This window comes from Plodia interpunctella, chromosome 10 (genome assembly GCF_027563975.2).
Source record: "Plodia interpunctella isolate USDA-ARS_2022_Savannah chromosome 10, ilPloInte3.2, whole genome shotgun sequence".
In the NCBI taxonomy this organism is placed as follows: Eukaryota; Metazoa; Arthropoda; class Insecta; order Lepidoptera; family Pyralidae; genus Plodia; species Plodia interpunctella.
In genome coordinates this window covers 2127573-2143360 of record NC_071303.1, presented here as the reverse complement: position 1 = coordinate 2143360, position 15788 = coordinate 2127573, and the positions used below count along the sequence as shown (strand labels likewise).

The following is a 15788-nucleotide window of genomic DNA, read 5'->3' as shown; positions in this document are numbered from 1 at the left end:
CCGAGGTAGACGCAACTAAACGCATATTAAATGTAGATTTATTTCTGCAACAAAATTTTAAATGGAAACCTCCATTAATAATAAATGAAATATAATAAAAGGAATAAATCTATACTATTAGGTCCTCACATATGAAATTGACGTTTTGTTGTACTGGCCACTTCAATCACAAATTTCTCCTCTTTGGTTAGGAATCCAAATTCAAATTTATACAGCTATTTACACATATATTTGTGTTTCGTTAACCGTCATTCATTTGTTTTTTTTTTCTTCTGATTTTTCTGTTTCCGTCACTCAGTTTACAAAATGGAAAACTTGAAATATCGCGTTATTTACGAGTACGAGTCCCACCGGCACCAGTGCTGCAGAAACGGCTCGAAAGGTTAATGATGTGTATAGCGGTCGTGTCGCAAAAGAAAACACAGTGCGTTTTTGGTTTCAACGTTTTCGTACTGGAAATTTCGACCTGCAGAACAAGCCTCGTGGACAGCCGGAGACCCTTGTTGATAATGAAGAATTGAAGGCTATTGTGGAAGCAGATCCATAGCAAACCACGTCCGAGTTAGCTTCAGGCTTCGGTGTTAGTGATAAAACTATTTTAATCCACTTGAAGCAAATTGGGAAGATTAAGAAACTTGAAAGGTGGGTACCTCACGAATTGAGTGAAGCAAACCGGCAAACGCGTGTCGACGGCTGCGTTACATTACTTAACCGGCACAATAATGAAGAGTTTTTAAATCAAATCATTACCTGTGATGAAAAGTGGATTATCTACGATAATTGGAAACGTTCATCGCAATGGCTGGACCCTGGCCAGCCAGCCAAATCCTGCCCCAAGCGAAAATTGACCCAAAAAATGTTACTTGTAAGCGTTTGGTGGACTAGTGCCGGTGTCGTTCATTACAGTTTTCTCAAATCTGGCCAGACGATTACGACAGACGTCTATTGTCAGCAATTGCAAACTACAAAAGTCAAAAGTGCATAGATAATAAAGATTCTTACTTTGATTAAATAAATATATTACATTAAAAAATATTCGACTTTTTGTTCCTCCTATACCAAACGCCAATTTCATATATAAGGACCTAATATTATTGTCAAGAGGTAAGCGTTTGTGAGTTTGTATGTTTGAGGCAGGTAATCCCCGAAACTACTGAACCGATTGCAAAAATTATTTCACCATTCGAAAGGTACATTATCCAAGATTGCAATAGGCTAATTTTTTCTCAAAATTCCCACGGGAGCGAAGCCCCGGACAACATCTAGTCTAGTATATTCTAATTTGCTAAAGCAATAAGTCAATTTAATTATGATTTAACATTATAATTGGTACTTAGATGTTTAATATAAGAGGCTTAAAACAAATTTCGATTATTCCTTAATAAATATCCTAAAGTTCTTAGACCTATCTGATAAAATATAGAATAGAAATTCAATGTGGTAAAAGATGATTTTATGATTTAACGAGCAGTCAGATAATTTGTTTTCAATGTAAAATATGTCTACATAGGACGCCTTAAAGCTCACTTTTCTATGAATGTCGTCTTGCCAGGTGGGTGCGGTGCGGTAGAAGTAAACTAATATTTTCTTTGAAAAGCCTGTGATCTATACGGAATTAACAATCAAACCTTAACCATATAGCTATATCAGATAGCGATAGATAGATCCATTCATTAAGAATGTATACAATTTCTAATTATTTCAAATTAAATTAGCACCAGAAGAATATTTTCTTTTTTGTTATTTATAATCAATACATATAATAAAACAGTAGAAAAAAAATCTGTAAATTGAATACAAAAATAAAACATACTTAGGCGATAGAGTCATAGCAACACAGTAAGAATTTGAAAAAAAAAATAGCAGAAAATAAGCATTTTCAGTTGAGGTATGAAAATCGAAGTTCTAGAACACCTGATGGAGATCCAAGATGTATGTTCGGCTATATTATAGGAAATAGAAAAGACGCCTTAACAAAAGTTGTTCAACCTGATTAGTGTTTCCTGTTGAAGTATAAAAATCGAAGATCTGGAACACCTGAAGAAGAATCACAATGGTCCAGCTAAATTCGGGCACGCGAACGAAGTCGCGGGCATCAGCTAGTATTGTCTAAATTAATCTTCCGTTACTAATTGTCATGTAGATTTTCAGTTCTCGCGACCTGATCGGATTGCGATCCTAATGTTGTTCAATTGTTTTTATTATCTCCAAATCAAATCATTTATTTGTCAGAATACATTATTACAAACAGGTGGTCACGAGAAAAAATAGCACATGCATTCTGCCATATAGTACAAATATTTAGGAGAAAATTGCCATATAGGCGTACAAATATTTAGGAGAAAATTGCCATATAGGCGTACAAATATTTAGGAGAAAATTGCCATATAGGCGTACAAATATTTAGGAGAAAATTCTAGTCAACAATATTATCACATGAGTCACATCCATGGTATTAGTAGGCACTCCGTACAACGTATTTACTAAATCCATGGTCACATCAGTACATAATGAATAAACTTATTAATAGACAAAATCAATATACCATTAAAATGACATCCGATAATTATGTGAAAAAAGCACACTATTTCAACCCAACTGTTGACGCCATTTCAGAAATTCGTCAACTGAATAAAACCATTATTTCCTTAAGCCACAACTGCAGTGCTTTCACAAACAGTTTTATGGGAAGTGTTTTAATACTGTTTGGAAGCGCATTGAACAATTGACCACACATTGCATAGCAGTTTTTGTTGTAAAAAACTGTTCTAGGTAATATTGGTAATACTATTCTCTCCGGGATCGAAGGGAACAATACTAATCTTATTCACACTCAAATACAATGCTGTGCCACAGATTATATAATACTTCCAGTAGCTGTAGACAGTCAACCGCATGTCATCGCTCTATTACCTCTACATAAAGGTACATGGTAACATGACACGCAGTTGATTGTATGTTACAATACAACTTGTGTCAAAATGACTTAACCTGACGTCCTTACTAACGTCCTTACGGTACAAATGCGACAAGGTAATGAAACGCTATGCGACAACATCAAACTGTACTCTATATTCAGTACTAAGTATGTATAGCACGCGTTTTGGTATATTAAGTAAATTAATATTAAGTTGTTTTTTATTTTCAAAAATCGTACTCGCATGCAGTCGATATGCAATAGAGCCCAAGTATCACTGACCAAATCGTATATTCTACATTATCTATATGCCCAAGTACATGAAGTCACAACTGAACACAATGAAGTGAACAATAAACCGATACGTCCCGGTGCCATTAATTTAATCGTACAAACTACAAACCATTACAAACACACATCACAAACCATATAATCAATATTGGTGACCAAATGGTAAAACCTTAATTGTAGCATAGCGTGGCATTCCATCGTACAGCGTTCAGCCGCTCAATAAGGACGCCGGGTATGAGGTTAGAGTAACATAATAAATACACTACAATAATGTAAACTATGATAAGAGACGGACAGACACGGATACCGAATTGAGAAGGGTCCAACCGAGAGGAACTAAAGTTCGACCCATCTCATTTCGGCATCAAAGAAGTGTTGGCTTGAATACAAACCAGAAATATATACATTTATATATTTTTGAAAAACGTGGATTTATTTTTAAATTCCAAAATTATAAAAACATTTCACAAATTACACCAGGAAGAGGAAGCCTAAGCTAAATTTTCAGGTCAATATTGTTGTCAAATTTTGTTCCAGTCGCCTAAAAGTCTTTTTTAAAATTTCAAACACAAATAAACAACAATAAAAATAAAACAACAAAAAAATTAATCTTTAATTTATATATGTGAATGATACAAACTAATAGCATTTAGGAACAACCACTCCTGAGAATAAATTCCAAAAGAAACTCATTTTTGATAAATCTAAATTTAAAATTTATTAAATCATATAAAAGCATTATCTCATCTTCTAAAAAAGTAATGGCTGAATACACAATTTCTAAACACAGCAAAGAACACTGTGGATAACAATTTAAAAAAAAACTAGATCAAAATCGGTTCAGCCATTTGGCTGCTACGATGCTAGAAACAGACAGATTCACAGACACGTTAAACTTATAACGATAGGATGGGTATCGTCGGGGGTTAAAAATATCAGGCAAGATGATCGATATACCTCTATAAACCGACTATACATTCAAATATAATAACTTTACCCCAAAACCTATTGATCGCAATCATATCCCAGCCTGAGGAAAGTTTGGATTCAGTCAATTATGCTCTGACAGTTATGGATGGGAAATAAGAACCCATTTTTCCAATAATTTGGTCTTTCATTTTTTTTTAGTTAGGTAAAGGCGTTTATTTGATGCACGACGAACATACACATACAAAGATATCATACAGAAATAACAGAACAAGAACAGACAAAGAAAGCGTAAGAAGTAATAAGAAATATTATCAATAAATGTGTGTGTTGCAAAGCAGCCCAAAATGGTCATGGCTCAGTGGATTTATTACCCTTAATACATTGATATAAATAAACAAATAAATAAATATATTAGGACAAATCACACAGATTGAGCTAGCCCCAAAGTAAGTTCGAGACTTGTGTTATGGGATACTAACTCAACGATACTATATTTTATAACAAATACATATATAGATAAACATCCAAGACCCGGGCCAATCAGAAAAAGATCATTTTCCATCATGACCCGACCGGGGATCGAACCCGGGACCTCTCGGTTCAGTGGCAAGAACCTTACCACTGCACCACCGAGGTCGTCAAAAATATTTTATAATGTAGTAATCTTTAATCTCTCTCTGTCTCTACGCATGTTCTGTCAATCATGGCTGTGATCATTATATTTGGCTGTGATGCTCCTAAAATGAGTCCGCATAAAAAAATTCGCCTATGATCTTAAGATGCGTGAAAATGTCCCTCTTTGAAAATAATGCTTTCCTTGCTAAACCTGACTTCACAGCTGTCAAGGTACTCTAAGTTACTTCACATTTTATCTACGGGAAGATATGGATTTTTTTAAACATAGATATGGAATAAATCCAATTTTTAATCAAAGTTTGGAGTGGCCGATGGTGTGACAAAATAAGGTCTGGCTGGAAAAGTACATAAAGACGTTTTTTTTCATTCCAAAACTAAATAATTCAACTGGAATTTTCGAGGTTATAACGTTGCAAAAGTATAAAGAGACCATATTTCAGACGGCATAGTCCCGAAAGTGCCACAATCGCACTTATAACATACTAAGTTCATTACTTAGTTAGTGGAAAGTGCTCTGGGGTGTCATGTGTCCGCTGGGGTCTTGAAAAATTCATTTCATGGTACATTCAATTCAGGGTACATTATAAAAAACGCTGGTTTCTACGTTTGTACGTAAGGAGGAGAGAATATTGCAGCTGAATTGTAACAGTAATAAAACACTAAGATTTCATTAAAAACAAATTAAAAAAAACCCCGACTTTCAATATTCATTTCGCTACAACTTTTGAACGGTTGAACCGATTTTGATCAAACTGTCAAAATCGGTTCAGCCGTTCAAAAGTTGTAGCGGTGCGGTATTTCGTATATATGTTTATATATAAGAAATACCGCATAAAAATTATCTATCAATTAGAAAAACCACATTCAAATCGGTTCACCCGTTGATGAACTACGGTCCCACGTGAACGAGACAGACACCACTTAGCAGTCAAGCTTATAACACCCTTATTTTTGCGTCGGGGGTTAAATATTAACGTGTAATGAATTTATATATAAATACAGATTTATGGACCCACGTCTTTACCGCCAGAGTTCAGGGTAATTAACTCGTAATCAAAATGTAGTTAAGGTCTCAATAAATTACTCATAAAATCGGCAAATTGTTGAGCAAGCCAACTTGATGTGAATTTTCGTCTATACTTGATTTCGTATTCTTTATTTTTTTATACGAAAATAAGTTATTTTAATTCCTTTTTCGCAACGCATCAATGTTTGCGCTACCACTTTCGTTCGATTTTCAAATTCAAATTCAAATCATTTATTCAGAAATTAGACCTTCACAGGCACTTTTTCTCGTCAATCTTTAAATTTATAGTTATTTCTCACAAGCTAGAAACTACTGGCATTTCGGAACGACCACTGCTGAGAAGAAATGCCGAAAGAAACTCATTTGAACAGTGTTGGCCCCTATCATGCCAGATCGGCTTACCATTATTGTTTCTTACAAAAAATTTTTTTTTTTCTTTTCTTTCTAATAATATATAAAAGTACATAATGTACATAGTCAAAAGGTATATCAAAACAGGTTATGATTGTGATCCGAGTGCTAATTATAATATATATATATATATATATATATATATCGATGTGAAACACAATTAACTTACATGAAAATATATGAGAAACGAGATGACCAGTTCCCTCTGGCAGCACCCGTTCACGAGTTGACGCATGGGACAGCCATCGCGTAGCTCAACCATAATAGAGGGAACCTCACGACCCGGCCCACGACGCCACCACCAGATTGACCATTTGAGTGAGCATGACACACTCGATTCCCACGACTTCATAATTACAATTCTTATTCGTCGAAATAGAAGTATAATTCAGACACTTGAAGATCACAAATCACGTACATGTTTTACAAATAAAATTTAAATGCCATACGAATTATTATAACAAAATTCAAAATTGTGAATAAAATAATAAAAAACAGTAAAATAAAAATTAGGAGATCATGTGTGGAGTGGCAAAGTTGTCGGGAGGATCCAAGCGTTTTTATCAGTCAAATAGGCGTTAATTGTGTAATACGCTTTATCCATTAAATTTTTCTTAACATAAATTTTAAAATTTTTCATTGGCAGATTAATAGCCTCTGCAGGGAGTTTATTGAATAATTTTACACTTTGACCCACGAAAGACCGCCGAACCTTTTTAAGCCTGAATCTATTCATACAAAGTTTGTGCTTATTTCTAGTGTTTACACTATTTACTTCGTTTAATTTTTTATATAAATGTAAATTTGATTTGACAAAAATAAGCACATCAAAGATATACTGACAGTGAACTTTGAATTTTGTTTTCAAACTTTTTTAAATTTTCTATGGCCAGTATTAATTTTTTTTTAAATCACCGTGCTAAAAGAGTTACTACTCTTCCGATTATAATCGCACAAAATTAGATTAAACCTTCAGGTTGTAACATAGACTACCTTTTATTTACAAAACAAAAGTCGTGAGTCTATAGTAGAGGTCGGGAAATTAACAACCAGAAGTGAGTAATGAAGTAAGTAATAAATTTCGCACAAACGACACGACGTAAGTTTAAATTATATAAGTTAGATTGAAATTAGAACGACAGTAGCCAGATTTCGTTATTCCCATTAATTAATTACTACGCGAACATGACATATTACATCATGATATAATGAACACAATGCTGGCTGTATGTACACGAACTTTTCTATCAGTCAAATAAAACAAAAGAGGGATTATTTTTCCACGTATGTTTCTATTTTTAAACCCTGACGCAAAAAGAGGGTGTTATAAGTTTGATATTAGAACATTACATTGGTTTGACCGCTAAGTGTCTGTCGTGTATGTGGCACCGTAACACATCAACGGTGAACCGAATTGGATGCAGTTTATTTTATTTGACAGAAAATTTTTGTGCGGTGGTTTTTAGATATGTTTGATCAAAATCGGTTCAAAAGTTGAAATGAATAGGTATTGAAAGTCGTCTTTTTTTTAATAAGTTGTTAATAATTTAATTTTTTTTATTATGTAAAGAAACTTGTGCATAATGAAATAACTACGACAGTTACAAGCATGAAGGTGTAATGGAGGGCAATGAATTAAGGTCAAGATATCAGTAACAGCCGTCAAGAGCACTCTCGTAATAGATTCCATAGACTCGTATCTATAGTTACCTACTGAGATAAGTACTTGTATATAATAAAAAACGGGTTGCACTCCGGGAGTGCTAGAAGTGAAAACCGTTGTACATTTTTGATGTCTTACGAATTTTCGATCAGTCACGTGTCCTGACGCGAGTTTAACATTTTTTATCCATCACAAAAAGTCCACAACGCCGCTAAAGAAGTTTTCACTTCAAAAACCAAATTTATGAAACGGCCGACTCCGAGGTTGCTTGCATCCTCTCATCTGCTATAATAGAGCTGACGGTTTCCAAACGGCTGTACACACATTTTGCAAACATAATTAAGAACATTCTCGATTAAATTCTCTTTAAAATAGAATAAACTCATGTAATTAGTAAGTACTTCCGTAGTACCTACTAATTCCATGATGAAACTAGATCAAAATCATTTCGACCGTTTGGCTGCTACGATGCTACGGGCAGACATACAGATATGTCTACATAAATATCACAAAGATTGAGTTGGCCCCAAACTAAGTTCGAGACTTGTGTTACGGGTTACTGACTCGATGACACTATGTTTTAAAACATATACAATATACATAAATAAATAAACATCCAAGACCCAGGTCAATCTGCAAAAGTTCATTTTCATTGTTGACCTAACCGCGATTCGAACCCGGGACCCCTAGCGTAACAGTCAGTCAGTCGATCAAGTCAATGGCAGGCTTGATGACCACGGCGACGGAGGTCGACCAAAAAATACACAGACACGTTATACTTATAACTTCTTCGGCTGTCGTAGGGGGTTACAAAAAATTACTTCACATTCAGAAATTTATCAATCTTAAATGACCATTAAATAAATACCTATATTATTTTGTACTTGTTATGATTGAATCGGGCTTTTTAAAATTTTTAATGAAATTATAAACGAAAATTTTTTATTTCAAATATTTACAAGAAAATGTTATTCAATAAGATTTTATAAACTTAGGATCTCGGATACATATAAGTGATGCGAGTTAAATAATTTTAGGTAAATCATGCGGTGTAAACATGTGGTTGTATCTACGTAGCGAATTTTGCGTATAACAAGTTACACAACCCTATTCATAAGTAAAACATTTGTTAGTTAATGAGACCAGGGTTGTCTCCAAATTATATCAACCGTATAAAATTATTTTTCTTTCAAACGCAACATAATACCCTATTGTTACTTACCACAATAGCCTTGCGCAACTCTGCCTGTTCAAAATTTATCACGAATTGTCCTCAAATCAAACTTGACAACCTTGCCACCGCGAGCGAAGTGTTCATCTTTGATTTCTATTTGCCGTTAACATTCCATTTGACAAACAATTTTGAACTTTACTCTCTTCTAATTATGATATTGGTTTAAGTTTTGGAATATAAAAGGTAAAATTGTAATTCATCCTTGATTTTTCTATTTACCGTTAAAATTCGGATTGACAAATGATTTTGAACTTTCGTCCTCTGCGTCAGTGTGACATTTATTTGATTTTGGAATGCCGCAGATAATGTTGTAATGTTTTAAATATATTGACATATTGGTTTCGTATGAAGGTACAGTGCGATATATTACGATGTTGGACAGACAGACATTATTAACTTTCCTATATTTCTGTTTACTCTGTTCCGCGATGGATTGCGATGATTATGACGATGAGGTCGGTATTATTTGTTTTTGTTTTAACCCCTAACGTAACATAATAGGGGGTGTGTGACGTGTATTCATTAATACATATACTACTCGTGTCCATGCGAATAATGAGACAAATATACGAGCAAGATTCTAACATAACTCCACTGAAATATTAACAATAAGAGAAAGTGCCAAGAAAAATATTCCATTAATAAAAATAATATTTAAAATTAAGCTGACAGCACAGAAATATATTGATGAGTGACCTGATAATGGCAACAGCTTACAACTCTTAGAAAGTTTTGCACCAGTCAACTTTTACTTAAGTCTAACCTACGCAGAAAAACGCAAAGTACGCCATTTTGTCTAAACGTCGGCGGCGCGCCGGTCAAAGTTGACTTCTGCAACTCACCCTTAGATATATTTGGGGACAAACCATTTAAACCCTAGTCCGTTTTGAATTCAATAAAATATAAATTTTCAATCCTCACAGCAGCTGTGAGGTGTGGAAATTGATATTTTATTGAATTTACTAAGCTGCTTAGTCCAGGATCAAAAAGCTGCCTATTTGCATAATCCATCTGCATCAGATTGTCCTTTAAGGGCGGGCTCTCACAATTATTATATACCTAATGCCGGCTCCACACTATGCCGGACCAGTTCGCCGAACTTGGCGGATTCGGCATATATTGCCGCTTTTTAATTACGGTAAATAAAAGCACTTATAAAAACTATGCAATGTTCATGTATTCGCGTCGGCATCTGTCGCGCATGAAGCAATCTATACCATTATTATTTAATTCATCAACTGCACGGGTAAGATAAAAGAACTGGAGTTAACCTTAGAGTACTTTTATTTCAAAATTCTAGAAAACATTAACCAGCAATTTTAAACGCGATATTTGTTACATTGGCAATATCTGTACTAATATTAAAAATCCATACCCTAACTTATAACTATGAGTGGTGATTGTGTTTGTTTGTCCATATTTTACGTCAAAACGGAGCAATGGATTGGGTTGATTTTTGTAGAGGTATCTTATAAAGAACTGGAGAATGATATAAAGTACTTTTTGTCGCAGACAGAGACCTATGAATAAAACGGTTGAAGTAAATTGGTAAGTTGAGATCCAATGTACTTTGCCTTAAATCCATCTTCGCCAGACACTCGACCCTTTCATTTTAATGCATACATTTGGTCTACAACGAAGGACGGCCCGCACGACCCACCTAGTAATAATTTTTCCAGACGAAATTGTTCTCGGTTCATTGGGTCTTTATATTTTTAGAATTCACTTTATTATTATTATTGCTTGATTTATTTTGAGCGACATGGACTGTTAAAGTGTTTGATCCACCTAAAAGCAAAAAACCCGTCTTAAAGACCGCTGCCAATCGCTTTGCTCGTGACCTGTCATACTAGCGAACTAAGAATTTATTTGACGTTATAGCATAGAAATGTAGAGAATTTTAAGATATATATTCTCTTTACACCTATAACTTCCTCAGTAATCACACTATCTATTGGTGAAAACCGTACAAAAATACGTCCGCTAGTTTTTGAGTTTAATGCGTTCATACAGACAGACGCGATAGGACTTATTTTTCTTTTATATCCATAGGGATTATCCAGTGCATTTTTTACCTTATTGCATGGTTTATACACTAAGTATTTCACTTCTGCAAACGTAACGCATTACGGTCACATCTGCACGACCCTCATGGCTGAGGGTCGTGGTCATTACGTGGAATGAAACACACACAACAACTTTCTTGTCATTATTAATGCAGAGGTTTGCCATTGCCTTCTCCAGTTCACACACAAGTTAATAATAATCAACCAGTGTGCAGATTTCCTCACGATGTTTTCCTTCACATTACGGTACAATACGGTAATTTCTTGAAAATAAAATCTGATAGCTCATAAGTTCTTACATAAAACTTATATACATCTTACATTATAATAACTTATTAGTGTAAAGGCAGCCTTAATATATATTAATATAATATATAATAATAGTGTAGTAACAAACAAACAAAGCCTATATAGGCTTTGTTTGTTTGTTACCACACTATTATTTTCAGCTTGAACTAAGTACCAAGATTATCTATAATAATCCATGTATATTATCATTTTAGCCAGATACACTAATAAATAAAAAACAATTCATTGATTAACGCAACAAAAGTATATAGCTATATATTATTACATCTATTGAACCACTATCTAATAGCTTTGTGTAATCGTCCGCAACAAATTGACTGACCCGACCCGTATAACACACATTTAACATCCAGATAAAAATGATCTATACAATTATACAAGTACCTATATCATATGAATAGAACGAAACGACACGAAAATCACGTTTAATGCGTCCGACAGGAGTTCCATACAAAATGTTTGCACAATGGCATATAACAACTTAAATAACTACAAAACTTTTTATTTGTACGAAATACAAATTTTAATTGGCTTTTACGTACATAAAGAAAATCAAATACTGTGGTTTGTGCTCCCGTCCTAAAATAGGATACTCCCACTCCATATCCTCCCGTGGATGTCGTACGAGGCGATTAAAGGAAACAGCCTTGGCAGCTGGACAGGTAATATTGCGAAAGAGGGTTACAGCGTTCTAATATTAGGTACAAATGCGAAAGCCTGTCTGTCTGTTCTGTTTTCATGGCTAAACCGCTGGACCGATTTTGATGAAATTGCTTAAAGAATAGAGTGGTAATTTGCAGAATAGTAATCGGGTTTTAGTTTTCTTATTTTTATGTATTCATAAAATCTAGAACTTTTGCATATTTTTCAATATAATTAATTGATTAGTGGCGCGTCCCGACTTCGCTCGAGTAAAATCATGATTAATTACGAACACAAATATTCCTCTTCAAAAAACTCTCATCAAATCCGTTGCGTAGTTTTAATGATCTAAGAACAAATAATTTATTTTTAATAATAATGTCACGTTTGCAGAAATTGTTTACAGAAGTGAAATACTTAGTGTATAAACCATGCAATAAGGTAAAAAATGCACCTGGATAATCCCTATGGATATAAAAGAAAAATAAGTCCTATCGCGTCTGTCTGTATGAACGCATTAAACTCAAAAACTACCGGACGTATTTTTCACCAATAGATAGTGTGATTACTGAGGAAGGTATGGGTGTAAAGAGAATATATATCTTAAAATTCTCTACATTTCTATGCTATAACGTCAAATAAATTCTTAGTTCGCTAGTATGACAGGTCACGAGCAAAGCGATTGGCAGCGGTCTTTAAGACGGGTTTAAACATTATACATGCGGACAGATAGACAGACAGCGGGAAGAGCGGGAAGCTACTTTGTTTTATACCGGTAATTGAACAGAAATTACAATAACCGCGCGATTACCAATTTCACATGCACTGAACAATATAAATATAATACTTAAAAACTTATGAAACAAATTAACTAGAAAAATGTTATGAATAGGTACGTAACGTCAGAACATATGTCGCAGTTACGAACTGCACCTGAGCTAAGTCGGTCATATTAACAACAAGTGAGGACGCGTGCGCCAGCGCATGTTTCCGTGTGAATTGTAATATAATAAAATAGATTTTCCTATATGTAAATCGAGGGAACATTTTTTGTTTTTAAGACATGATGTCTTTGTGTTCTTAAATTATAGTCCAAGTGTTTTTTTGTTTTGTTGTTAGTATGAATTACCGAATGATGGTAGTGGTATTATGCGCGTCTATGATTTTTGCGCAAAATTGCAAAGTTGGCGGGAAACGGGTATAATTTATCTCTATTTTTATTTTTCAATTTATTAGTAATTCTTTAATATCATAGTTCTAAAACTATAACGTCGTTTTAGAACTATAATAGTGTAATTAATTTTAATAAAGAATTATATTTTTTCAGTGCAATGATCACGAACAATGTTGCGGAGGATGCTGTTTTGACGGCGTGTGCATAGACAGTAACGTATTTTTTTATAAATATATGAATTTTAGTCTTTTTTAGTCTTTAATAATATAGGAATTTAGTTTTTTTTTTGCAAAAGTTTGTTGACGTCAGAGTGATATCCTTGAATTTAACGCGTGAAAAATATCAAGCAAGCTGTTCCCTGGTTAGGAACCGATCCTGGGAGTTTCACTATCGAGTCGTTTCGCAGTGAGACGCAGCTAACCAATCACAGTGCGCCATTGTGACGCAACGACAACCACACCGCATTGTGATTGCTTCGCTGCGTCTAACTTCGAATAGATTCGATAGTGAGAAGTGAAATGGAAACCCGCACTTCGCCCACAGTTTCCATTTCACTTCTCACCATCGAAGAGAATCTTCTCACCATCAGAAGAGAAATGCAAACCTGTTATCCTCTGCACTTCGCCCTCGGACAAGATTTTGTCACGTGCCTATTCAATGCAGAAATATACCTGACGACAATACAAATGTAATAAATTTTTTGTAAAAAAATTAGTTGTTCTAAATTAAGTTTTCATCAGGAATTAGAATTCCTTTTCAATGAGTGCGTAACCCCATCAGATGTTACTAATTTATACAAATACTTACATTTCTAACAAGACGTTTGAATGCATGACTTTCGCCTTAGAAAGTTTCTTTAGAAAGTGATTTACTACGAGTACTCGTAGTACTTAGTACATTGTTTTATTTAGAAATAGTTTTTCCCATTTTCATATATTCTTATGTCCATATGACTTTAATTTTTTGACATCTAAATGTGATGTATCGCGTCCAATGTCAAAAAAGAATTCTTTCTTGCGGCATTTTTTTTTTGTTTTATGATGATAAAATGTTGACCAAAATTAATTATGTACAAATAAAATAGATATATTTAAATAAGAAATGGTTTGAAACAAAAGTGAAATATTTAAGCTAATTCAAAAAACGTAAAGTTGCCGAAGTAAAATATATTATGTAATTTCGTAGAGTAATTTTATAGTACAGAGTAATTTCATTATTTGGTTTCAACAAATCACTGCTTTACCTACATTTACGCCCTGATTCTCCACTGCTGATAATGCACTTGCTAATAATGTATCTGTTAGTCTATTTGTAACATCGAACACATTACGTTAAAAAATATATTTTAATTGTAAAATATAATGTGTCAAAATCAAATAATTTATTCAGAAATGGCCAGTTGGCCAATCACATCAGTTAGATTTATCGAGGAGGCTAGTTCCATCTGTCAGATTACAATATGATATATCAAATAGTGATGTGGTGAAAACTATAGTAAAAAGATCTATCGTCAGAACGCAGCAAACTACAAGTACTATTAATAAGACACAGCCAACCAATCACATTGCGCCATTGTGACGCAACGACAACCATACTGTCAATTGGTTCGCTGCGTCTCACTTCGAAACGATTCGATGTTGAGAAGTGAAATGATAACCCGCACTAACGCCTCTGATGCCTTTGCATAAAATCGAACGATTTAATTAAATGAAACTTACGCACTTGAGTGGTTCCGTTGAGTTGTGGTTCCATTCCGGGCCACAAAGACTTCATTTAGATTAAAAATGTATTATTTAAAAGCATATGTGACATGTCTGACTTCACACATAAGGTATGACCTTCAGCACACACACCATTCAGACATGTCACACATTTCTTAACAAGATGAAGATAACACGTTTCTTTTCCCCACAGCATACAGATCCTGTTACTCCACGCTGGACGTGTGCAGGGACCACTCCTGCATCGGAGAGGAGAACTGTTTTGCCTTCGTCCCGCCACAATGCGTCGCCTGCGAACCCATAGCTTTATGTAGAACTTAGAATATCTTGGTCATCTGTTGTCTTGCTAAAAATTTTCCATAGAAAACAATAGCATGATCTCCATTTAAATTTTCATGCCCATAGCCGATGAAATGTGAAGGATCAGTTTTATTTCAACACCACATTGTATATAATATAAACTCATGTTATTTGAAAATAAATATCTTTGCCTTTGAAAACTCAAAGCGTAACGTAATATTTATCAATTTAGACAATATATTCTATAGAAGTCAACGCCTACACATCCATAAATATCCCTTCAACTCTTATTTAGCTCAAAAACCCTCACTCGGTGATACCCAAACAAATAGAGGCAATTTGCCACAAGCTCACGTCACGTCGATCGAGCTCGGTCTTTTTTGTATACATTTTTGGCGAAATAGAAATGTTCATGACTACATTATTGAGATTTTTCTTCGGCATCAGCTCGAAAACTAAATCTTTTA

At 34.3% G+C, this 15788-nt stretch overlaps 2 long non-coding RNA genes across 2 annotated transcripts in view; one reads left to right on the top strand and one right to left on the bottom strand.

Annotated features, from left to right (window-relative positions):
• Positions 1-9360, bottom strand: part of LOC128673007 (uncharacterized) — a 36308-nt gene extending 26948 nt beyond the window's left edge. The window contains exon 1 of the long non-coding RNA XR_008405026.1: positions 9098-9360. This is a non-coding gene — a long non-coding RNA (uncharacterized LOC128673007). The remainder of the gene's footprint in view (positions 1-9097) is intronic.
• Positions 9361-13039: 3679 nt separating this feature from the next.
• Positions 13040-15527, top strand: LOC135309801 (uncharacterized). Its single transcript, XR_010370016.1, has 3 exons — positions 13040-13324; positions 13454-13511; positions 15215-15527. It is a non-coding gene; the product is annotated as an uncharacterized LOC135309801 (long non-coding RNA).
• Positions 15528-15788: the final 261 nt, after the last annotated feature.